The 19,960-nt window shown below is 42.2% G+C and overlaps 37 non-coding genes across 37 annotated transcripts; 16 read left to right on the plus strand and 21 right to left on the minus strand.

The window, feature by feature from the left end:
- The first annotated feature begins 111 nt into the window (after positions 1–111).
- Positions 112–184, plus strand: TRNAK-UUU (transfer RNA lysine (anticodon UUU)). The gene has a single exon. It is a non-coding gene; the product is annotated as a tRNA-Lys (tRNA).
- A 432-nt stretch (positions 185–616) lies between these two features.
- On the minus strand, positions 617–915 carry LOC149965344 (signal recognition particle RNA). The gene has a single exon (XR_016473163.1).
- Positions 916–1,051: 136 nt separating this feature from the next.
- Positions 1,052–1,124, plus strand: TRNAK-UUU (transfer RNA lysine (anticodon UUU)). The gene has a single exon. It is a non-coding gene; the product is annotated as a tRNA-Lys (tRNA).
- A 431-nt stretch (positions 1,125–1,555) lies between these two features.
- Positions 1,556–1,854, minus strand: LOC149965346 (signal recognition particle RNA). Its single transcript, XR_016473164.1, has one exon.
- A 136-nt stretch (positions 1,855–1,990) lies between these two features.
- TRNAK-UUU (transfer RNA lysine (anticodon UUU)) lies at positions 1,991–2,063 on the plus strand. The gene has a single exon. It is a non-coding gene; the product is annotated as a tRNA-Lys (tRNA).
- A 431-nt stretch (positions 2,064–2,494) lies between these two features.
- On the minus strand, positions 2,495–2,793 carry LOC149965348 (signal recognition particle RNA). The gene has a single exon (XR_016473165.1).
- Positions 2,794–2,929: 136 nt separating this feature from the next.
- Positions 2,930–3,002, plus strand: TRNAK-UUU (transfer RNA lysine (anticodon UUU)). Its single transcript has one exon. It is a non-coding gene; the product is annotated as a tRNA-Lys (tRNA).
- Positions 3,003–3,433: 431 nt separating this feature from the next.
- LOC149965350 (signal recognition particle RNA) lies at positions 3,434–3,732 on the minus strand. Its single transcript, XR_016474676.1, has one exon.
- A 136-nt stretch (positions 3,733–3,868) lies between these two features.
- On the plus strand, positions 3,869–3,941 carry TRNAK-UUU (transfer RNA lysine (anticodon UUU)). Its single transcript has one exon. It is a non-coding gene; the product is annotated as a tRNA-Lys (tRNA).
- Positions 3,942–4,372: 431 nt separating this feature from the next.
- On the minus strand, positions 4,373–4,671 carry LOC149965352 (signal recognition particle RNA). Its single transcript, XR_016472881.1, has one exon.
- Positions 4,672–4,807: 136 nt separating this feature from the next.
- On the plus strand, positions 4,808–4,880 carry TRNAK-UUU (transfer RNA lysine (anticodon UUU)). Its single transcript has one exon. It is a non-coding gene; the product is annotated as a tRNA-Lys (tRNA).
- Positions 4,881–5,311: 431 nt separating this feature from the next.
- Positions 5,312–5,610, minus strand: LOC149965354 (signal recognition particle RNA). Its single transcript, XR_016473984.1, has one exon.
- Positions 5,611–5,746: 136 nt separating this feature from the next.
- On the plus strand, positions 5,747–5,819 carry TRNAK-UUU (transfer RNA lysine (anticodon UUU)). Its single transcript has one exon. It is a non-coding gene; the product is annotated as a tRNA-Lys (tRNA).
- A 431-nt stretch (positions 5,820–6,250) lies between these two features.
- LOC149965356 (signal recognition particle RNA) lies at positions 6,251–6,549 on the minus strand. The gene has a single exon (XR_016474687.1).
- A 136-nt stretch (positions 6,550–6,685) lies between these two features.
- Positions 6,686–6,758, plus strand: TRNAK-UUU (transfer RNA lysine (anticodon UUU)). Its single transcript has one exon. It is a non-coding gene; the product is annotated as a tRNA-Lys (tRNA).
- A 431-nt stretch (positions 6,759–7,189) lies between these two features.
- LOC149965358 (signal recognition particle RNA) lies at positions 7,190–7,488 on the minus strand. Its single transcript, XR_016473985.1, has one exon.
- Positions 7,489–7,624: 136 nt separating this feature from the next.
- On the plus strand, positions 7,625–7,697 carry TRNAK-UUU (transfer RNA lysine (anticodon UUU)). The gene has a single exon. It is a non-coding gene; the product is annotated as a tRNA-Lys (tRNA).
- A 431-nt stretch (positions 7,698–8,128) lies between these two features.
- On the minus strand, positions 8,129–8,427 carry LOC149965360 (signal recognition particle RNA). Its single transcript, XR_016472883.1, has one exon.
- A 136-nt stretch (positions 8,428–8,563) lies between these two features.
- Positions 8,564–8,636, plus strand: TRNAK-UUU (transfer RNA lysine (anticodon UUU)). Its single transcript has one exon. It is a non-coding gene; the product is annotated as a tRNA-Lys (tRNA).
- A 431-nt stretch (positions 8,637–9,067) lies between these two features.
- On the minus strand, positions 9,068–9,366 carry LOC149965362 (signal recognition particle RNA). The gene has a single exon (XR_016472889.1).
- A 640-nt stretch (positions 9,367–10,006) lies between these two features.
- LOC149965363 (signal recognition particle RNA) lies at positions 10,007–10,305 on the minus strand. Its single transcript, XR_016472890.1, has one exon.
- Positions 10,306–10,441: 136 nt separating this feature from the next.
- Positions 10,442–10,514, plus strand: TRNAK-UUU (transfer RNA lysine (anticodon UUU)). Its single transcript has one exon. It is a non-coding gene; the product is annotated as a tRNA-Lys (tRNA).
- Positions 10,515–10,945: 431 nt separating this feature from the next.
- On the minus strand, positions 10,946–11,244 carry LOC149965365 (signal recognition particle RNA). The gene has a single exon (XR_016472891.1).
- Positions 11,245–11,380: 136 nt separating this feature from the next.
- TRNAK-UUU (transfer RNA lysine (anticodon UUU)) lies at positions 11,381–11,453 on the plus strand. The gene has a single exon. It is a non-coding gene; the product is annotated as a tRNA-Lys (tRNA).
- Positions 11,454–11,885: 432 nt separating this feature from the next.
- Positions 11,886–12,184, minus strand: LOC149965367 (signal recognition particle RNA). Its single transcript, XR_016473986.1, has one exon.
- A 136-nt stretch (positions 12,185–12,320) lies between these two features.
- TRNAK-UUU (transfer RNA lysine (anticodon UUU)) lies at positions 12,321–12,393 on the plus strand. The gene has a single exon. It is a non-coding gene; the product is annotated as a tRNA-Lys (tRNA).
- Positions 12,394–12,826: 433 nt separating this feature from the next.
- LOC149965369 (signal recognition particle RNA) lies at positions 12,827–13,125 on the minus strand. Its single transcript, XR_016473989.1, has one exon.
- A 136-nt stretch (positions 13,126–13,261) lies between these two features.
- On the plus strand, positions 13,262–13,334 carry TRNAK-UUU (transfer RNA lysine (anticodon UUU)). The gene has a single exon. It is a non-coding gene; the product is annotated as a tRNA-Lys (tRNA).
- A 431-nt stretch (positions 13,335–13,765) lies between these two features.
- On the minus strand, positions 13,766–14,064 carry LOC149965371 (signal recognition particle RNA). Its single transcript, XR_016473915.1, has one exon.
- Positions 14,065–14,200: 136 nt separating this feature from the next.
- Positions 14,201–14,273, plus strand: TRNAK-UUU (transfer RNA lysine (anticodon UUU)). The gene has a single exon. It is a non-coding gene; the product is annotated as a tRNA-Lys (tRNA).
- Positions 14,274–14,704: 431 nt separating this feature from the next.
- LOC149965373 (signal recognition particle RNA) lies at positions 14,705–15,003 on the minus strand. Its single transcript, XR_016473916.1, has one exon.
- Positions 15,004–15,139: 136 nt separating this feature from the next.
- On the plus strand, positions 15,140–15,212 carry TRNAK-UUU (transfer RNA lysine (anticodon UUU)). The gene has a single exon. It is a non-coding gene; the product is annotated as a tRNA-Lys (tRNA).
- Positions 15,213–15,643: 431 nt separating this feature from the next.
- On the minus strand, positions 15,644–15,942 carry LOC149965375 (signal recognition particle RNA). The gene has a single exon (XR_016473566.1).
- A 640-nt stretch (positions 15,943–16,582) lies between these two features.
- Positions 16,583–16,881, minus strand: LOC149965376 (signal recognition particle RNA). Its single transcript, XR_016474004.1, has one exon.
- A 640-nt stretch (positions 16,882–17,521) lies between these two features.
- LOC149965377 (signal recognition particle RNA) lies at positions 17,522–17,820 on the minus strand. Its single transcript, XR_016473917.1, has one exon.
- A 640-nt stretch (positions 17,821–18,460) lies between these two features.
- On the minus strand, positions 18,461–18,759 carry LOC149965378 (signal recognition particle RNA). Its single transcript, XR_016473926.1, has one exon.
- Positions 18,760–19,399: 640 nt separating this feature from the next.
- On the minus strand, positions 19,400–19,698 carry LOC149965379 (signal recognition particle RNA). The gene has a single exon (XR_016473928.1).
- Between the last annotated feature and the right edge of the window lie 262 nt (positions 19,699–19,960).

The following is a 19,960-nucleotide window of genomic DNA, read 5'->3' on the forward strand; positions in this document are numbered from 1 at the left end:
TTTCAAACGTTAGAACGTCCCTAACGAAATATGGTTAAAATGTTATATTAACTGGAGAGAATAAATGTCTCGTCCATTACCACATTTTTCATGAAGATAGAATACGGCAGAGCCCGGATAGCTCAGTCGGTAGAGCGTTAGGCTTTTAACCTAACGGTCCTGGGTTCGAGCCCCAGTTCGGGCGGGTAAATGTAGCGATTTTTTATTCGTTGTCAGTTTTATAACTAACGGCAATGTAACGTCTTTTCCGCTTTGAGAAACGCTCAATTTGCTTAGTCTGGATAACCTTAAACAAATCATTTAACGGTCCGGGGTAGAGCCGCAGCTTGAAAGCCGTTCCTTTAATTTGAACTTAAGAAACGTTCGGCCGATCTGATTAAGGATATATTCGTGACCTTGAAAAAAAACGGAAGTTATGTAATTCGAAATCCAAAAATTAAACTATTTACCGACGTTCGTCTGGCATTGATAGAGATGACAATTGGTCACTGTCACCAACATTATTTATCGTCGGCGATAATGGAATTTTTTAAAAAAAAGTTTTGTTTTCAAAAAATATTCCCGTTTTTTTCTTTTTCATAGCAACTCTTTTTCATGTTAGTTTAAACAAAAGCCAAAAGAATCGAGTTTGACTTTCTTGGGTGGTCTGATAATCAAACCCTGCTCTTAAACGCAACCCTACGACGGTTTTCCGCGGGTACTTTTGCTTGCTGCATTTCTGCCCTAAGCCGCTACGTACCTCGTTAAGAAACCTGGTTCACTTCGAGCGCCCCCGAGCGCACCATATTGACGGTAAACTTCGAGCGGACGTTAAATCTCCACAGCGTGATGATCATCAGAGTCTCCAACCTCACACCATCCTCGAATTCCGACTTCCAAGACGCTGGATTACAAGAGGACGCCACTCCTCCAAGTCAACGACGCTTCTCGAGTTGCGACCTTTCAATCGTTAGAACGTCCCTAACGAAATATGGTTAAAATGTTATATTAACTGGAGATAATAAATGTCTCGTCCATTACCACATTTTTCATGAAGATAGAATACGGCAGAGCCCGGATAGCTCAGTCGGTAGAGCTTTAGGCTTTTAACCTAACGGTCCTGGGTTCGAGCCCCAGTTCGGGCGGGTAAATGTAGCGATTTCTTATTCGTTGTCAGTTTTATAACTAACGGCAATGTAACGTCTTTTCCGCTTTGAGAAACGCTCAATTTGCTTAGTCTGGAGAACCTTAAACAAATCATTTAACGGTCCGGGGTAGAGCCGCAGCTTGAAAGCCGTTCCTTTAATTTGAACTTAAGAAACGTTCGGCCGATCTGATTAAGGATATATTCGTGACCTTGAAAAAAAACGGAAGTTATGTAATTCGAAATCCAAAAATTAAACTATTTACCGACGTTCGTCTGGCATTGATAGAGATGACAATTGGTCACTGTCACCAACATTATTTATCGTCGGCGATAATGGAATTTTTTAAAAAAAGTTTTGTTTTCAAAAAATATTCCCGTTTTTTTCTTTTTCATAGCAACTCTTTTTCATGTTAGTTTAAACAAAAGCCAAAAGAATCGAGTTTGACTTTCTTGGGTGGTCTGATAATCAAACCCTGCTCTTAAACGCAACCCTACGACGGTTTTCCGCGGGTACTTTTGCTTGCTGCATTTCTGCCCTAAGCCGCTACGTACCTCGTTAAGAAACCTGGTTCACTTCGAGCGCCCCCGAGCGCACCATATTGACGGTAAACTTCGAGCGGACGTTAAATCTCCACAGCGTGATGATCATCAGAGTCTCCAACCTCACACCATCCTCGAATTCCGACTTCCAAGACGCTGGATTACAAGAGGACGCCACTCCTCCAAGTCAACGACGCTTCTCGAGTTGCGACCTTTCAATCGTTAGAACGTCCCTAACGAAATATGGTTAAAATGTTATATTAACTGGAGATAATAAATGTCTCGTCCATTACCACATTTTTCATGAAGATAGAATACGGCAGAGCCCGGATAGCTCAGTCGGTAGAGCTTTAGGCTTTTAACCTAACGGTCCTGGGTTCGAGCCCCAGTTCGGGCGGGTAAATGTAGCGATTTCTTATTCGTTGTCAGTTTTATAACTAACGGCAATGTAACGTCTTTTCCGCTTTGAGAAACGCTCAATTTGCTTAGTCTGGAGAACCTTAAACAAATCATTTAACGGTCCGGGGTAGAGCCGCAGCTTGAAAGCCGTTCCTTTAATTTGAACTTAAGAAACGTTCGGCCGATCTGATTAAGGATATATTCGTGACCTTGAAAAAAAACGGAAGTTATGTAATTCGAAATCCAAAAATTAAACTATTTACCGACGTTCGTCTGGCATTGATAGAGATGACAATTGGTCACTGTCACCAACATTATTTATCGTCGGCGATAATGGAATTTTTTAAAAAAAGTTTTGTTTTCAAAAAATATTCCCGTTTTTTTCTTTTTCATAGCAACTCTTTTTCATGTTAGTTTAAACAAAAGCCAAAAGAATCGAGTTTGACTTTCTTGGGTGGTCTGATAATCAAACCCTGCTCTTAAACGCAACCCTACGACGGTTTTCCGCGGGTACTTTTGCTTGCTGCATTTCTGCCCTAAGCCGCTACGTACCTCGTTAAGAAACCTGGTTCACTTCGAGCGCCCCCGAGCGCACCATATTGACGGTAAACTTCGAGCGGACGTTAAATCTCCACAGCGTGATGATCATCAGAGTCTCCAACCTCACACCATCCTCGAATTCCGACTTCCAAGACGCTGGATTACAAGAGGACGCCACTCCTCCAAGTCAACGACGCTTCTCGAGTTGCGACCTTTCAATCGTTAGAACGTCCCTAACGAAATATGGTTAAAATGTTATATTAACTGGAGATAATAAATGTCTCGTCCATTACCACATTTTTCATGAAGATAGAATACGGCAGAGCCCGGATAGCTCAGTCGGTAGAGCTTTAGGCTTTTAACCTAACGGTCCTGGGTTCGAGCCCCAGTTCGGGCGGGTAAATGTAGCGATTTCTTATTCGTTGTCAGTTTTATAACTAACGGCAATGTAACGTCTTTTCCGCTTTGAGAAACGCTCAATTTGCTTAGTCTGGAGAACCTTAAACAAATCATTTAACGGTCCGGGGTAGAGCCGCAGCTTGAAAGCCGTTCCTTTAATTTGAACTTAAGAAACGTTCGGCCGATCTGATTAAGGATATATTCGTGACCTTGAAAAAAAACGGAAGTTATGTAATTCGAAATCCAAAAATTAAACTATTTACCGACGTTCGTCTGGCATTGATAGAGATGACAATTGGTCACTGTCACCAACATTATTTATCGTCGGCGATAATGGAATTTTTTAAAAAAAGTTTTGTTTTCAAAAAATATTCCCGTTTTTTTCTTTTTCATAGCAACTCTTTTTCATGTTAGTTTAAACAAAAGCCAAAAGAATCGAGTTTGACTTTCTTGGGTGGTCTGATAATCAAACCCTGCTCTTAAACGCAACCCTACGACGGTTTTCCGCGGGTACTTTTGCTTGCTGCATTTCTGCCCTAAGCCGCTACGTACCTCGTTAAGAAACCTGGTTCACTTCGAGCTCCCCCGAGCGCACCATATTGACGGTAAACTTCGAGCGGACGTTAAATTTCCACAGCGTGATGATCATCAGAGTCTCCAACCTCACACCATCCTCGAATTCCGACTTCCAAGACGCTGGATTACAAGAGGACGCCACTCCTCCCAGTCAACGACGCTTCTCGAGTTGCGACCTTTCAATCGTTAGAACGTCCCTAACGAAATATGGTTAAAATGTTATATTAACTGGAGATAATAAATGTCTCGTCCATTACCACATTTTTCATGAAGATAGAATACGGCAGAGCCCGGATAGCTCAGTCGGTAGAGCTTTAGGCTTTTAACCTAACGGTCCTGGGTTCGAGCCCCAGTTCGGGCGGGTAAATGTAGCGATTTCTTATTCGTTGTCAGTTTTATAACTAACGGCAATGTAACGTCTTTTCCGCTTTGAGAAACGCTCAATTTGCTTAGTCTGGAGAACCTTAAACAAATCATTTAACGGTCCGGGGTAGAGCCGCAACTTGAAAGCCGTTCCTTTAATTTGAACTTAAGAAACGTTCGGCCGATCTGATTAAGGATATATTCGTGACCTTGAAAAAAAACGGAAGTTATGTAATTCGAAATCCAAAAATTAAACTATTTACCGACGTTCGTCTGGCATTGATAGAGATGACAATTGGTCACTGTCACCAACATTATTTATCGTCGGCGATAATGGAATTTTTTAAAAAAAGTTTTGTTTTCAAAAAATATTCCCGTTTTTTTCTTTTTCATAGCAACTCTTTTTCATGTTAGTTTAAACAAAAGCCAAAAGAATCGAGTTTGACTTTCTTGGGTGGTCTGATAATCAAACCCTGCTCTTAAACGCAACCCTACGACGGTTTTCCGCGGGTACTTTTGCTTGCTGCATTTCTGCCCTAAGCCGCTACGTACCTCGTTAAGAAACCTGGTTCACTTCGAGCGCCCCCGAGCGCACCATATTGACGGTAAACTTCGAGCGGACGTTAAATCTCCACAGCGTGATGATCATCAGAGTCTCCAACCTCACACCATCCTCGAATTCCGACTTCCAAGACGCTGGATTACAAGAGGACGCCACTCCTCCCAGTCAACGACGCTTCTCGAGTTGCGACCTTTCAATCGTTAGAACGTCCCTAACGAAATATGGTTAAAATGTTATATTAACTGGAGAGAATAAATGTCTCGTCCATTACCACATTTTTCATGAAGATAGAATACGGCAGAGCCCGGATAGCTCAGTCGGTAGAGCTTTAGGCTTTTAACCTAACGGTCCTGGGTTCGAGCCCCAGTTCGGGCGGGTAAATGTAGCGATTTCTTATTCGTTGTCAGTTTTATAACTAACGGCAATGTAACGTCTTTTCCGCTTTGAGAAACGCTCAATTTGCTTAGTCTGGAGAACCTTAAACAAATCATTTAACGGTCCGGGGTAGAGCCGCAGCTTGAAAGCCGTTCCTTTAATTTGAACTTAAGAAACGTTCGGCCGATCTGATTAAGGATATATTCGTGACCTTGAAAAAAAACGGAAGTTATGTAATTCGAAATCCAAAAATTAAACTATTTACCGACGTTCGTCTGGCATTGATAGAGATGACAATTGGTCACTGTCACCAACATTATTTATCGTCGGCGATAATGGAATTTTTAAAAAAAAGTTTTGTTTTCAAAAAATATTCCCGTTTTTTTCTTTTTCATAGCAACTCTTTTTCATGTTAGTTTAAACAAAAGCCAAAAGAATCGAGTTTGACTTTCTTGGGTGGTCTGATAATCAAACCCTGCTCTTAAACGCAACCCTACGACGGTTTTCCGCGGGTACTTTTGCTTGCTGCATTTCTGCCCTAAGCCGCTACGTACCTCGTTAAGAAACCTGGTTCACTTCGAGCTCCCCCGAGCGCACCATATTGACGGTAAACTTCGAGCGGACGTTAAATCTCCACAGCGTGATGATCATCAGAGTCTCCAACCTCACACCATCCTCGAATTCCGACTTCCAAGACGCTGGATTACAAGAGGACGCCACTCCTCCCAGTCAACGACGCTTCACGAGTTGCGACCTTTCAAACGTTAGAACGTCCCTAACGAAATATGGTTAAAATGTTATATTAACTGGAGAGAATAAATGTCTCGTCCATTACCACATTTTTCATGAAGATAGAATACGGCAGAGCCCGGATAGCTCAGTCGGTAGAGCGTTAGGCTTTTAACCTAACGGTCCTGGGTTCGAGCCCCAGTTCGGGCGGGTAAATGTAGCGATTTTTTATTCGTTGTCAGTTTTATAACTAACGGCAATGTAACGTCTTTTCCGCTTTGAGAAACGCTCAATTTGCTTAGTCTGGATAACCTTAAACAAATCATTTAACGGTCCGGGGTAGAGCCGCAGCTTGAAAGCCGTTCCTTTAATTTGAACTTAAGAAACGTTCGGCCGATCTGATTAAGGATATATTCGTGACCTTGAAAAAAAACGGAACTTATGTAATTCGAAATCCAAAAATTAAACTATTTACCGACGTTCGTCTGGCATTGATAGAGATGACAATTGGTCACTGTCACCAACATTATTTATCGTCGGCGATAATGGAATTTTTAAAAAAAAGTTTTGTTTTCAAAAAATATTCCCGTTTTTTTCTTTTTCATAGCAACTCTTTTTCATGTTAGATTAAACAAAAGCCAAAAGAATCGAGTTTGACTTTCTTGGGTGGTCTGATAATCAAACCCTGCTCTTAAACGCAACCCTACGACGGTTTTCCGCGGGTACTTTTGCTTGCTGCATTTCTGCCCTAAGCCGCTACGTACCTCGTTAAGAAACCTGGTTCACTTCGAGCTCCCCCGAGCGCACCATATTGACGGTAAACTTCGAGCGGACGTTAAATTTCCACAGCGTGATGATCATCAGAGTCTCCAACCTCACACCATCCTCGAATTCCGACTTCCAAGACGCTGGATTACAAGAGGACGCCACTCCTCCCAGTCAACGACGCTTCTCGAGTTGCGACCTTTCAATCGTTAGAACGTCCCTAACGAAATATGGTTAAAATGTTATATTAACTGGAGATAATAAATGTCTCGTCCATTACCACATTTTTCATGAAGATAGAATACGGCAGAGCCCGGATAGCTCAGTCGGTAGAGCGTTAGGCTTTTAACCTAACGGTCCTGGGTTCGAGCCCCAGTTCGGGCGGGTAAATGTAGCGATTTCTTATTCGTTGTCAGTTTTATAACTAACGGCAATGTAACGTCTTTTCCGCTTTGAGAAACGCTCAATTTGCTTAGTCTGGAGAACCTTAAACAAATCATTTAACGGTCCGGGGTAGAGCCGCAGCTTGAAAGCCGTTCCTTTAATTTGAACTTAAGAAACGTTCGGCCGATCTGATTAAGGATATATTCGTGACCTTGGAAAAAAACGGAAGTTATGTAATTCGAAATCCAAAAATTAAACTATTTACCGACGTTCGTCTGGCATTGATAGAGATGACAATTGGTCACTGTCACCAACATTATTTATCGTCGGCGATAATGGAATTTTTAAAAAAAAGTTTTGTTTTCAAAAAATATTCCCGTTTTTTTCTTTTTCATAGCAACTCTTTTTCATGTTAGTTTAAACAAAAGCCAAAAGAATCGAGTTTGACTTTCTTGGGTGGTCTGATAATCAAACCCTGCTCTTAAACGCAACCCTACGACGGTTTTCCGCGGGTACTTTTGCTTGCTGCATTTCTGCCCTAAGCCGCTACGTACCTCGTTAAGAAACCTGGTTCACTTCGAGCTCCCCCGAGCGCACCATATTGACGGTAAACTTCGAGCGGACGTTAAATCTCCACAGCGTGATGATCATCAGAGTCTCCAACCTCACACCATCCTCGAATTCCGACTTCCAAGACGCTGGATTACAAGAGGACGCCACTCCTCCCAGTCAACGACGCTTCACGAGTTGCGACCTTTCAAACGTTAGAACGTCCCTAACGAAATATGGTTAAAATGTTATATTAACTGGAGAGAATAAATGTCTCGTCCATTACCACATTTTTCATGAAGATAGAATACGGCAGAGCCCGGATAGCTCAGTCGGTAGAGCGTTAGGCTTTTAACCTAACGGTCCTGGGTTCGAGCCCCAGTTCGGGCGGGTAAATGTAGCGATTTTTTATTCGTTGTCAGTTTTATAACTAACGGCAATGTAACGTCTTTTCCGCTTTGAGAAACGCTCAATTTGCTTAGTCTGGAGAACCTTAAACAAATCATTTAACGGTCCGGGGTAGAGCCGCAGCTTGAAAGCCGTTCCTTTAATTTGAACTTAAGAAACGTTCGGCCGATCTGATTAAGGATATATTCGTGACCTTGAAAAAAAACGGAAGTTATGTAATTCGAAATCCAAAAATTAAACTACTTACCGACGTTCGTCTGGCATTGTTAGAGATGACAATTGGTCACTGTCACCAACATTATTTATCGTCGGCGATAATGGAATTTTTAAAAAAAAGTTTTGTTTTCAAAAAATATTCCCGTTTTTTTCTTTTTCATAGCAACTCTTTTTCATGTTAGTTTAAACAAAAGCCAAAAGAATCGAGTTTGACTTTCTTGGGTGGTCTGATAATCAAACCCTGCTCTTAAACGCAACCCTACGACGGTTTTCCGCGGGTACTTTTGCTTGCTGCATTTCTGCCCTAAGCCGCTACGTACCTCGTTAAGAAACCTGGTTCACTTCGAGCGCCCCCGAGCGCACCATATTGACGGTAAACTTCGAGCGGACGTTAAATCTCCACAGCGTGATGATCATCAGAGTCTCCAACCTCACACCATCCTCGAATTCCGACTTCCAAGACGCTGGATTACAAGAGGACGCCACTCCTCCCAGTCAACGACGCTTCACGAGTTGCGACCTTTCAAACGTTAGAACGTCCCTAACGAAATATGGTTAAAATGTTATATTAACTGGAGAGAATAAATGTCTCGTCCATTACCACATTTTTCATGAAGATAGAATACGGCAGAGCCCGGATAGCTCAGTCGGTAGAGCGTTAGGCTTTTAACCTAACGGTCCTGGGTTCGAGCCCCAGTTCGGGCGGGTAAATGTAGCGATTTTTTATTCGTTGTCAGTTTTATAACTAACGGCAATGTAACGTCTTTTCCGCTTTGAGAAACTCTCAATTTGCTTAGTCTGGAGAACCTTAAACAAATCATTTAACGGTCCGGGGTAGAGCCGCAGCTTGAAAGCCGTTCCTTTAATTTGAACTTAAGAAACGTTCGGCCGATCTGATTAAGGATATATTCGTGACCTTGAAAAAAAACGGAAGTTATGTAATTCGAAATCCAAAAATTAAACTACTTACCGACGTTCGTCTGGCATTGATAGAGATGACAATTGGTCACTGTCACCAACATTATTTATCGTCGGCGATAATGGAATTTTTAAAAAAAAGTTTTGTTTTCAAAAAATATTCCCGTTTTTTTCTTTTTCATAGCAACTCTTTTTCATGTTAGTTTAAACAAAAGCCAAAAGAATCGAGTTTGACTTTCTTGGGTGGTCTGATAATCAAACCCTGCTCTTAAACGCAACCCTACGACGGTTTTCCGCGGGTACTTTTGCTTGCTGCATTTCTGCCCTAAGCCGCTACGTACCTCGTTAAGAAACCTGGTTCACTTCGAGCGCCCCCGAGCGCACCATATTGACGGTAAACTTCGAGCGGACGTTAAATCTCCACAGCGTGATGATCATCAGAGTCTCCAACCTCACACCATCCTCGAATTCCGACTTCCAAGACGCTGGATTACAAGAGGACGCCACTCCTCCCAGTCAACGACGCTTCTCGAGTTGCGACCTTTCAATCGTTAGAACGTCCCTAACGAAATATGGTTAAAATGTTATATTAACTGGAGAGAATAAATGTCTCGTCCATTACCACATTTTTCATGACGATAGAATACGGCAGAGCCAGGATAACTCAGTCGGTAGAGCGTTAGGCTTTTAACCTAACGGTCCTGGGTTCGAGCCCCAGTTCGGGCGGGTAAATGTAGCGATTTTTTATTCGTTGTCAGTTTTATAACTAACGGCAATGTAACGTCTTTTCCGCTTTGAGAAACGCTCAATTTGCTTAGTCTGGATAACCTTAAACAAATCATTTAACGGTCCGGGGTAGAGCCGCAGCTTGAAAGCCGTTCCTTTAATTTGAACTTAAGAAACGTTCGGCCGATCTGATTAAGGATATATTCGTGACCTTGGAAAAAAACGGAAGTTATGTAATTCGAAATCCAAAAATTAAACTATTTACCGACGTTCGTCTGGCATTGATAGAGATGACAATTGGTCACTGTCACCAACATTATTTATCGTCGGCGATAATGGAATTTTTTAAAAAAAGTTTTGTTTTCAAAAAATATTCCCGTTTTTTTCTTTTTCATAGCAACTCTTTTTCATGTTAGTTTAAACAAAAGCCAAAAGAATCGAGTTTGACTTTCTTGGGTGGTCTGATAATCAAACCCTGCTCTTAAACGCAACCCTACGACGGTTTTCCGCGGGTACTTTTGCTTGCTGCATTTCTGCCCTAAGCCGCTACGTACCTCGTTAAGAAACCTGGTTCACTTCGAGCGCCCCCGAGCGCACCATATTGACGGTAAACTTCGAGCGGACGTTAAATCTCCACAGCGTGATGATCATCAGAGTCTCCAACCTCACACCATCCTCGAATTCCGACTTCCAAGACGCTGGATTACAAGAGGACGCCACTCCTCCCAGTCAACGACGCTTCACGAGTTGCGACCTTTCAAACGTTAGAACGTCCCTAACGAAATATGGTTAAAATGTTATATTAACTGGAGAGAATAAATGTCTCGTCCATTACCACATTTTTCATGAAGATAGAATACGGCAGAGCCCGGATAGCTCAGTCGGTAGAGCGTTAGGCTTTTAACCTAACGGTCCTGGGTTCGAGCCCCAGTTCGGGCGGGTAAATGTAGCGATTTTTTATTCGTTGTCAGTTTTATAACTAACGGCAATGTAACGTCTTTTCCGCTTTGAGAAACGCTCAATTTGCTTAGTCTGGAGAACCTTAAACAAATCATTTAACGGTCCGGGGTAGAGCCGCAGCTTGAAAGCCGTTCCTTTAATTTGAACTTAAGAAACGTTCGGCCGATCTGATTAAGGATATATTCGTGACCTTGAAAAAAAACGGAAGTTATGTAATTCGAAATCCAAAAATTAAACTACTTACCGACGTTCGTCTGGCATTGATAGAGATGACAATTGGTCACTGTCACCAACATTATTTATCGTCGGCGATAATGGAATTTTTAAAAAAAAGTTTTGTTTTCAAAAAATATTCCCGTTTTTTTCTTTTTCATAGCAACTCTTTTTCATGTTAGTTTAAACAAAAGCCAAAAGAATCGAGTTTGACTTTCTTGGGTGGTCTGATAATCAAACCCTGCTCTTAAACGCAACCCTACGACGGTTTTCCGCGGGTACTTTTGCTTGCTGCATTTCTGCCCTAAGCCGCTACGTACCTCGTTAAGAAACCTGGTTCACTTCGAGCGCCCCCGAGCGCACCATATTGACGGTAAACTTCGAGCGGACGTTAAATCTCCACAGCGTGATGATCATCAGAGTCTCCAACCTCACACCATCCTCGAATTCCGACTTCCAAGACGCTGGATTACAAGAGGACGCCACTCCTCCCAGTCAACGACGCTTCACGAGTTGCGACCTTTCAAACGTTAGAACGTCCCTAACGAAATATGGTTAAAATGTTATATTAACTGGAGAGAATAAATGTCTCGTCCATTACCACATTTTTCATGAAGATAGAATACGGCAGAGCCCGGATAGCTCAGTCGGTAGAGCGTTAGGCTTTTAACCTAACGGTCCTGGGTTCGAGCCCCAGTTCGGGCGGGTAAATGTAGCGATTTTTTATTCGTTGTCAGTTTTATAACTAACGGTATTGTAACGTCTTTTCCGCTTTGAGAAACGCTCAATTTGCTTAGTCTGGAGAACCTTAAACAAATCATTTAACGGTCCGGGGTAGAGCCGCAGCTTGAAAGCCTTTCCTTTAATTTGAACTTAAGAAACGTTCGGCCGATCTGATTAAGGATATATTCGTGACCTTGAAAAAAAACGGAAGTTATGTAATTCGAAATCCAAAAATTAAACTATTTACCGACGTTCGTCTGGCATTGATAGAGATGACAATTGGTCACTGTCACCAACATTATTTATCGTCGGCGATAATGGAATTTTTTAAAAAAAGTTTTGTTTTCAAAAAATATTCCCGTTTTTTTTCTTTTTCATAGCAACTCTTTTTCATGTTAGTTTAAACAAAAGCCAAAAGAATCGAGTTTGACTTTCTTGGGTGGTCTGATAATCAAACCCTGCTCTTAAACGCAACCCTACGACGGTTTTCCGCGGGTACTTTTGCTTGCTGCATTTCTGCCCTAAGCCGCTACGTACCTCGTTAAGAAACCTGGTTCACTTCGAGCTCCCCCGAGCGCACCATATTGACGGTAAACTTCGAGCGGACGTTAAATCTCCACAGCGTGATGATCATCAGAGTCTCCAACCTCACACCATCCTCGAATTCCGACTTCCAAGACGCTGGATTACAAGAGGACGCCACTCCTCCCAGTCAACGACGCTTCTTGAGTTGCGACCTTTCAATCGTTAGAACGTCCCTAACGAAATATGGTTAAAATGTTATATTAACTGGAGAGAATAAATGTCCCGTCCATTACCACATTTTTCATGAAGATAGAATACGGCAGAGCCCGGATAGCTCAGTCGGTAGAGCGTTAGGCTTTTAACCTAACGGTCCTGGGTTCGAGCCCCAGTTCGGGCGGGTAAATGTAGCGATTTTTTATTCGTTGTCAGTTTTATAACTAACGGCAATGTAACGTCTTTTCCGCTTTGAGAAACGCTCAATTTGCTAAGTCTGGAGAACCTTAAACAAATCATTTAACGGTCCGGGGTAGAGCCGCAGCTTGAAAGCCGTTCCTTTAATTTGAACTTAAGAAACGTTCGGCCGATCTGATTAAGGATATATTCGTGACCTTGAAAAAAAAACGGAAGTTATGTAATTCGAAATCCAAAAATTAAACTATTTACCGACGTTCGTCTGGCATTGATAGAGATGACAATTGGTCACTGTCACCAACATTATTTATCGTCGGCGATAATGGAATTTTTTAAAAAAAGTTTTGTTTTCAAAAAATATTCCCGTTTTTTTTCTTTTTCATAGCAACTCTTTTTCATGTTAGTTTAAACAAAAGCCAAAAGAATCGAGTTTGACTTTCTTGGGTGGTCTGATAATCAAACCCTGCTCTTAAACGCAACCCTACGACGGTTTTCCGCGGGTACTTTTGCTTGCTGCATTTCTGCCCTAAGCCGCTACGTACCTCGTTAAGAAACCTGGTTCACTTCGAGCTCCCCCGAGCGCACCATATTGACGGTAAACTTCGAGCGGACGTTAAATCTCCACAGCGTGATGATCATCAGAGTCTCCAACCTCACACCATCCTCGAATTCCGACTTCCAAGACGCTGGATTACAAGAGGACGCCACTCCTCCCAGTCAACGACGCTTCACGAGTTGCGACCTTTCAAACGTTAGAACGTCCCTAACGAAATATGGTTAAAATGTTATATTAACTGGAGAGAATAAATGTCTCGTCCATTACCACATTTTTCATGAAGATAGAATACGGCAGAGCCCGGATAGCTCAGTCGGTAGAGCGTTAGGCTTTTAACCTAACGGTCCTGGGTTCGAGCCCCAGTTCGGGCGGGTAAATGTAGCGATTTTTTATTCGTTGTCAGTTTTATAACTAACGGCAATGTAACGTCTTTTCCGCTTTGAGAAACGCTCAATTTGCTTAGTCTGGAGAACCTTAAACAAATCATTTAACGGTCCGGGGTAGAGCCGCAGCTTGAAAGCCGTTCCTTTAATTTGAACTTAAGAAACGTTCGGCCGATCTGATTAAGGATATATTCGTGACCTTGAAAAAAAACGGAAGTTATGTAATTCGAAATCCAAAAATTAAACTACTTACCGACGTTCGTCTGGCATTGATAGAGATGACAATTGGTCACTGTCACCAACATTATTTATCGTCGGCGATAATGGAATTTTTAAAAAAAAGTTTTGTTTTCAAAAAATATTCCCGTTTTTTTCTTTTTCATAGCAACTCTTTTTCATGTTAGTTTAAACAAAAGCCAAAAGAATCGAGTTTGACTTTCTTGGGCGGTCTGATAATCAAACCCTGCTCTTAAACGCAACCCTACGACGGTTTTCCGCGGGTACTTTTGCTTGCTGCATTTCTGCCCTAAGCCGCTACGTACCTCGTTAAGAAACCTGGTTCACTTCGAGCTCCCCCGAGCGCACCATATTGACGGTAAACTTCGAGCGGACGTTAAATCTCCACAGCGTGATGATCATCAGAGTCTCCACCCTCACACCATCCTCGAATTCCGACTTCCAAGACGCTGGATTACAAGAGGACGCCACTCCTCCCAGTCAACGACGCTTCTCGAGTTGCGACCTTTCAATCGTTAGAACGTCCCTAACGAAATATGGTTAAAATGTTATATTAACTGGAGAGAATAAATGTCTCGTCCATTACCACATTTTTCATGAAGATAGAATACGGCAGAGCCCGGATAGCTCAGTTGGTAGAGCGTTAGGCTTTTAACCTAACGGTCCTGGGTTCGAGCCCCAGTTCGGGCGGGTAAATGTAGCGATTTTTTATTCGTTGTCAGTTTTATAACTAACGGCAATGTAACGTCTTTTCCGCTTTGAGAAACGCTCAATTTGCTTAGTCTGGAGAACCTTAAACAAATCATTTAACGGTCCGGTGTAGAGCCGCAGCTTGAAAGCCTTTCCTTTAATTTGAACTTAAGAAACGTACGGCCGATCTGATTAAGGATATATTCGTGACCTTGAAAAAAAACGGAAGTTATGTAATTCGAAATCCAAAAATTAAACTACTTACCGACGTTCGTCTGGCATTGATAGAGATGACAATTGGTCACTGTCACCAACATTATTTATCGTCGGCGATAATGGAATTTTTAAAAAAAAGTTTTGTTTTCAAAAAATATTCCCGTTTTTTTCTTTTTCATAGCAACTCTTTTTCATGTTAGTTTAAACAAAGGCCAAAAGAATCGAGTTTGACTTTCTTGGGCGGTCTGATAATCAAACCCTGCTCTTAAACGCAACCCTACGACGGTTTTCCGCGGGTACTTTTGCTTGCTGCATTTCTGCCCTAAGCCGCTACGTACCTCGTTAAGAAACCTGGTTCACTTCGAGCTCCCCCGAGCGCACCATATTGACGGTAAACTTCGAGCGGACGTTAAATCTCCACAGCGTGATGATCATCAGAGTCTCCACCCTCACACCATCCTCGAATTCCGACTTCCAAGACGCTGGATTACAAGAGGACGCCACTCCTCCCAGTCAACGACGCTTCTCGAGTTGCGACCTTTCAATCGTTAGAACGTCCCTAACGAAATATGGTTAAAATGTTATATTAACTGGAGAGAATAAATGTCTCGTCCATTACCACATTTTTCATGAAGATAGAATACGGCAGAGCCCGGATAGCTCAGTTGGTAGAGCGTTAGGCTTTTAACCTAACGGTCCTGGGTTCGAGCCCCAGTTCGGGCGGGTAAATGTAGCGATTTTTTATTCGTTGTCAGTTTTATAACTAACGGCAATGTAACGTCTTTTCCGCTTTGAGAAACGCTCAATTTGCTTAGTCTGGATAACCTTAAACAAATCATTTAACGGTCCGGGGTAGAGCCGCAGCTTGAAAGCCGTTCCTTTAATTTGAACTTAAGAAACGTTCGGCCGATCTGATTAAGGATATATTCGTGACCTTGAAAAAAAACGGAAGTTATGTAATTCGAAATCCAAAAATTAAACTATTTACCGACGTTCGTCTGGCATTGATAGAGATGACAATTGGTCACTGTCACCAACATTATTTATCGTCGGCGATAATGGAATTTTTTAAAAAAAGTTTTGTTTTCAAAAAATATTCCCGTTTTTTTCTTTTTCATAGCAACTCTTTTTCATGTTAGTTTAAACAAAAGCCAAAAGAATCCAGTTTGACTTTCTTGGGTGGTCTGATAATCAAAAACTGCTCTTAAACGCAACCCTACGACGGTTTTCCGCGGGTACTTTTGCTTGCTGCATTTCTGCCCTAAGCCGCTACGTACCTCGTTAAGAAACCTGGTTCATTTCGAGCTCCCCCGAGCGCACCATATTGACGGTAAACTTCGAGCGGACGTTAAATCTCCACAGCGTGATGATCATCAGAGTCTCCAACCTCACACCATCCTCGAATTCCGACTTCCAAGACGCTGGATTACAAGAGGACGCCACTCCTCCCAGTCAACGACGCTTCTTGAGTTGCGACCTTTCAATCGTTAGAACGTCCCTAACGAAATATGGTTAAAATGTTATATTAACTGGAGAGAATAAATGTCCCGTCCATTACCACATTTTTCATGAAGATAGAATACGGCAGAGCCCGGATAGCTCAGTCGGTAGAGCGTTAGGCTTTTAACCTAACGGTCCAGGGTTCGAGCCCCAGTTCGGGCGGGTAAATGTAGCGATTTTTTATTCGTTGTCAGTTTTATAACTAACGGCAATGTAACGTCTTTTCCGCTTTGAGAAACGCTCAATTTGCTTAGTCTGGAGAACCTTAAACAAATCATTTAACGGTCCGGGGTAGAGCCGCAGCTTGAAAGCCGTTCCTTTAATTTGAACTTAAGAAACGTTCGGCCGATCTGATTAAGGATATATTCGTGACCTTGAAAAAAAACGGAAGTTATGTAATTCGAAATCCAAAAATTAAACTATTTACCGACGTTCGTCTGGCATTGATAGAGATGACAATTTGTCACTGTCACCAACATTATTTATCGTCGGCGATAATGGAATTTTTTAAAAAACGTTTTGTTTTCAAAAAATATTCCCGTTTTTTTCTTTTTCATAGCAACTCTTTTTCATGTTAGTTTAAACAAAAGCCAAAAGAATCGAGTTTGACTTTCTTGGGTGGTCTGATAATCAAACCCTGCTCTTAAACGCAACCCTACGACGGTTTTCCGCGGGTACTTTTGCTTGCTGCATTTCTGCCCTAAGCCGCTACGTACCTCGTTAAGAAACCTGGTTCACTTCGAGCTCCCCCGAGCGCACCATATTGACGGTAAACTTCGAGCGGACGTTAAATCTCCACAGCGTGATGATCATCAGAGTCTCCAACCTCACACCATCCTCGAATTCCGACTTCCAAGACGCTGGATTACAAGAGGACGCCACTCCTCCCAGTCAACGACGCTTCTTGAGTTGCGACCTTTCAATCGTTAGAACGTCCCTAACGAAATATGGTTAAAATGTTATATTAACTGGAGAGAATAAATGTCCCGCCCATTACCACATTTTTCATGAAGTTAGAATACGGCAGAGCCTGGATAGCTCAGTCGGTAGAGCGTTAGGCTTTTAACCTAACGGTCCAGGGTTCGAGCCCCAGTTCGGGCGGGTAAATGTAGCGATTTTTTATTCGTTGTCAGTTTTATAACTAACGGCAATGTAACGTCTTTTCCGCTTTGAGAAACGCTCAATTTGCTTAGTCTGGAGAACCTTAAACAAATCATTTAACGGTCCGGGGTAGAGCCGCAGCTTGAAAGCCGTTCCTTTAATTTGAACTTAAGAAACGTTCGGCCGATCTGATTAAGGATATATTCGTGACCTTGAAAAAAAACGGAAGTTATGTAATTCGAAATCCAAAAATTAAACTATTTACCGACGTTCGTCTGGCATTGATAGAGATGACAATTGGTCACTGTCACCAACATTATTTATCGTCGGCGATAATGGAATTTTTAAAAAAAAGTTTTGTTTTCAAAAAATATTCCCGTTTTTTTCTTTTTCATAGCAACTCTTTTTCATGTTAGTTTAAACAAAAGCCAAAAGAATCGAGTTTGACTTTCTTGGGTGGTCTGATAATCAAAAACTGCTCTTAAACGCAACCCTACGACGGTTTTCCGCGGGTACTTTTGCTTGCTGCATTTCTGCCCTAAGCCGCTACGTACCTCGTTAAGAAACCTGGTTCATTTCGAGCTCCCCCGAGCGCACCATATTGACGGTAAACTTCGAGCGGACGTTAAATCTCCACAGCGTGATGATCATCAGAGTCTCCAACCTCACACCATCCTCGAATTCCGACTTCCAAGACGCTGGATTACAAGAGGACGCCACTCCTCCCAGTCAACGACGCTTCTTGAGTTGCGACCTTTCAATCGTTAGAACGTCCCTAACGAAATATGGTTAAAATGTTATATTAACTGGAGAGAATAAATGTCCCGCCCATTACCACATTTTTCATGAAGTTAGAATACGGCAGAGCCTGGATAGCTCAGTCGGTAGAGCGTTAGGCTTTTAACCTAACGGTCCAGGGTTCGAGCCCCAGTTCGGGCGGGTAAATGTAGCGATTTTTTATTCGTTGTCAGTTTTATAACTAACGGCAATGTAACGTCTTTTCCGCTTTGAGAAACGCTCAATTTGCTTAGTCTGGAGAACCTTAAACAAATCATTTAACGGTCCGGGGTAGAGCCGCAGCTTGAAAGCCGTTCCTTTAATTTGAACTTAAGAAACGTTCGGCCGATCTGATTAAGGATATATTCGTGACCTTGAAAAAAAACGGAAGTTATGTAATTCGAAATCCAAAAATTAAACTATTTACCGACGTTCGTCTGGCATTGATAGAGATGACAATTGGTCACTGTCACCAACATTATTTATCGTCGGCGATAATGGAATTTTTAAAAAAAAGTTTTGTTTTCAAAAAATATTCCCGTTTTTTTCTTTTTCATAGCAACTCTTTTTCATGTTAGTTTAAACAAAAGCCAAAAGAATCGAGTTTGACTTTCTTGGGTGGTCTGATAATCAAAAACTGCTCTTAAACGCAACCCTACGACGGTTTTCCGCGGGTACTTTTGCTTGCTGCATTTCTGCCCTAAGCCGCTACGTACCTCGTTAAGAAACCTGGTTCATTTCGAGCTCCCCCGAGCGCACCATATTGACGGTAAACTTCGAGCGGACGTTAAATCTCCACAGCGTGATGATCATCAGAGTCTCCAACCTCACACCATCCTCGAATTCCGACTTCCAAGACGCTGGATTACAAGAGGACGCCACTCCTCCCAGTCAACGACGCTTCTTGAGTTGCGACCTTTCAATCGTTAGAACGTCCCTAACGAAATATGGTTAAAATGTTATATTAACTGGAGAGAATAAATGTCCCGCCCATTACCACATTTTTCATGAAGTTAGAATACGGCAGAGCCTGGATAGCTCAGTCGGTAGAGCGTTAGGCTTTTAACCTAACGGTCCAGGGTTCGAGCCCCAGTTCGGGCGGGTAAATGTAGCGATTTTTTATTCGTTGTCAGTTTTATAACTAACGGCAATGTAACGTCTTTTCCGCTTTGAGAAACGCTCAATTTGCTTAGTCTGGAGAACCTTAAACAAATCATTTAACGGTCCGGGGTAGAGCCGCAGCTTGAAAGCCGTTCCTTTAATTTGAACTTAAGAAACGTTCGGCCGATCTGATTAAGGATATATTCGTGACCTTGAAAAAAAACGGAAGTTATGTAATTCGAAATCCAAAAATTAAACTATTTACCGACGTTCGTCTGGCATTGATAGAGATGACAATTGGTCACTGTCACCAACATTATTTATCGTCGGCGATAATGGAATTTTTAAAAAAAAGTTTTGTTTTCAAAAAATATTCCCGTTTTTTTCTTTTTCATAGCAACTCTTTTTCATGTTAGTTTAAACAAAAGCCAAAAGAATCGAGTTTGACTTTCTTGGGTGGTCTGATAATCAAAAACTGCTCTTAAACGCAACCCTACGACGGTTTTCCGCGGGTACTTTTGCTTGCTGCATTTCTGCCCTAAGCCGCTACGTACCTCGTTAAGAAACCTGGTTCATTTCGAGCTCCCCCGAGCGCACCATATTGACGGTAAACTTCGAGCGGACGTTAAATCTCCACAGCGTGATGATCATCAGAGTCTCCAACCTCACACCATCCTCGAATTCCGACTTCCAAGACGCTGGATTACAAGAGGACGCCACTCCTCCCAGTCAACGACGCTTCTTGAGTTGCGACCTTTCAATCGTTAGAACGTCCCTAACGAAATATGGTTAAAATGTTATATTAACTGGAGAGAATAAATGTCCCGCCCATTACCACATTTTTCATGAAGTTAGAATACGGCAGAGCCTGGATAGCTCAGTCGGTAGAGCGTTAGGCTTTTAACCTAACGGTCCAGGGTTCGAGCCCCAGTTCGGGCGGGTAAATGTAGCGATTTTTTATTCGTTGTCAGTTTTATAACTAACGGCAATGT

Source organism: Leiobunum rupestre, chromosome 1 (genome assembly GCF_980474605.1).
Source record: "Leiobunum rupestre chromosome 1, qqLeiRupe1.1.hap1, whole genome shotgun sequence".
Taxonomy (NCBI): Eukaryota; Metazoa; Arthropoda; class Arachnida; order Opiliones; family Sclerosomatidae; genus Leiobunum; species Leiobunum rupestre.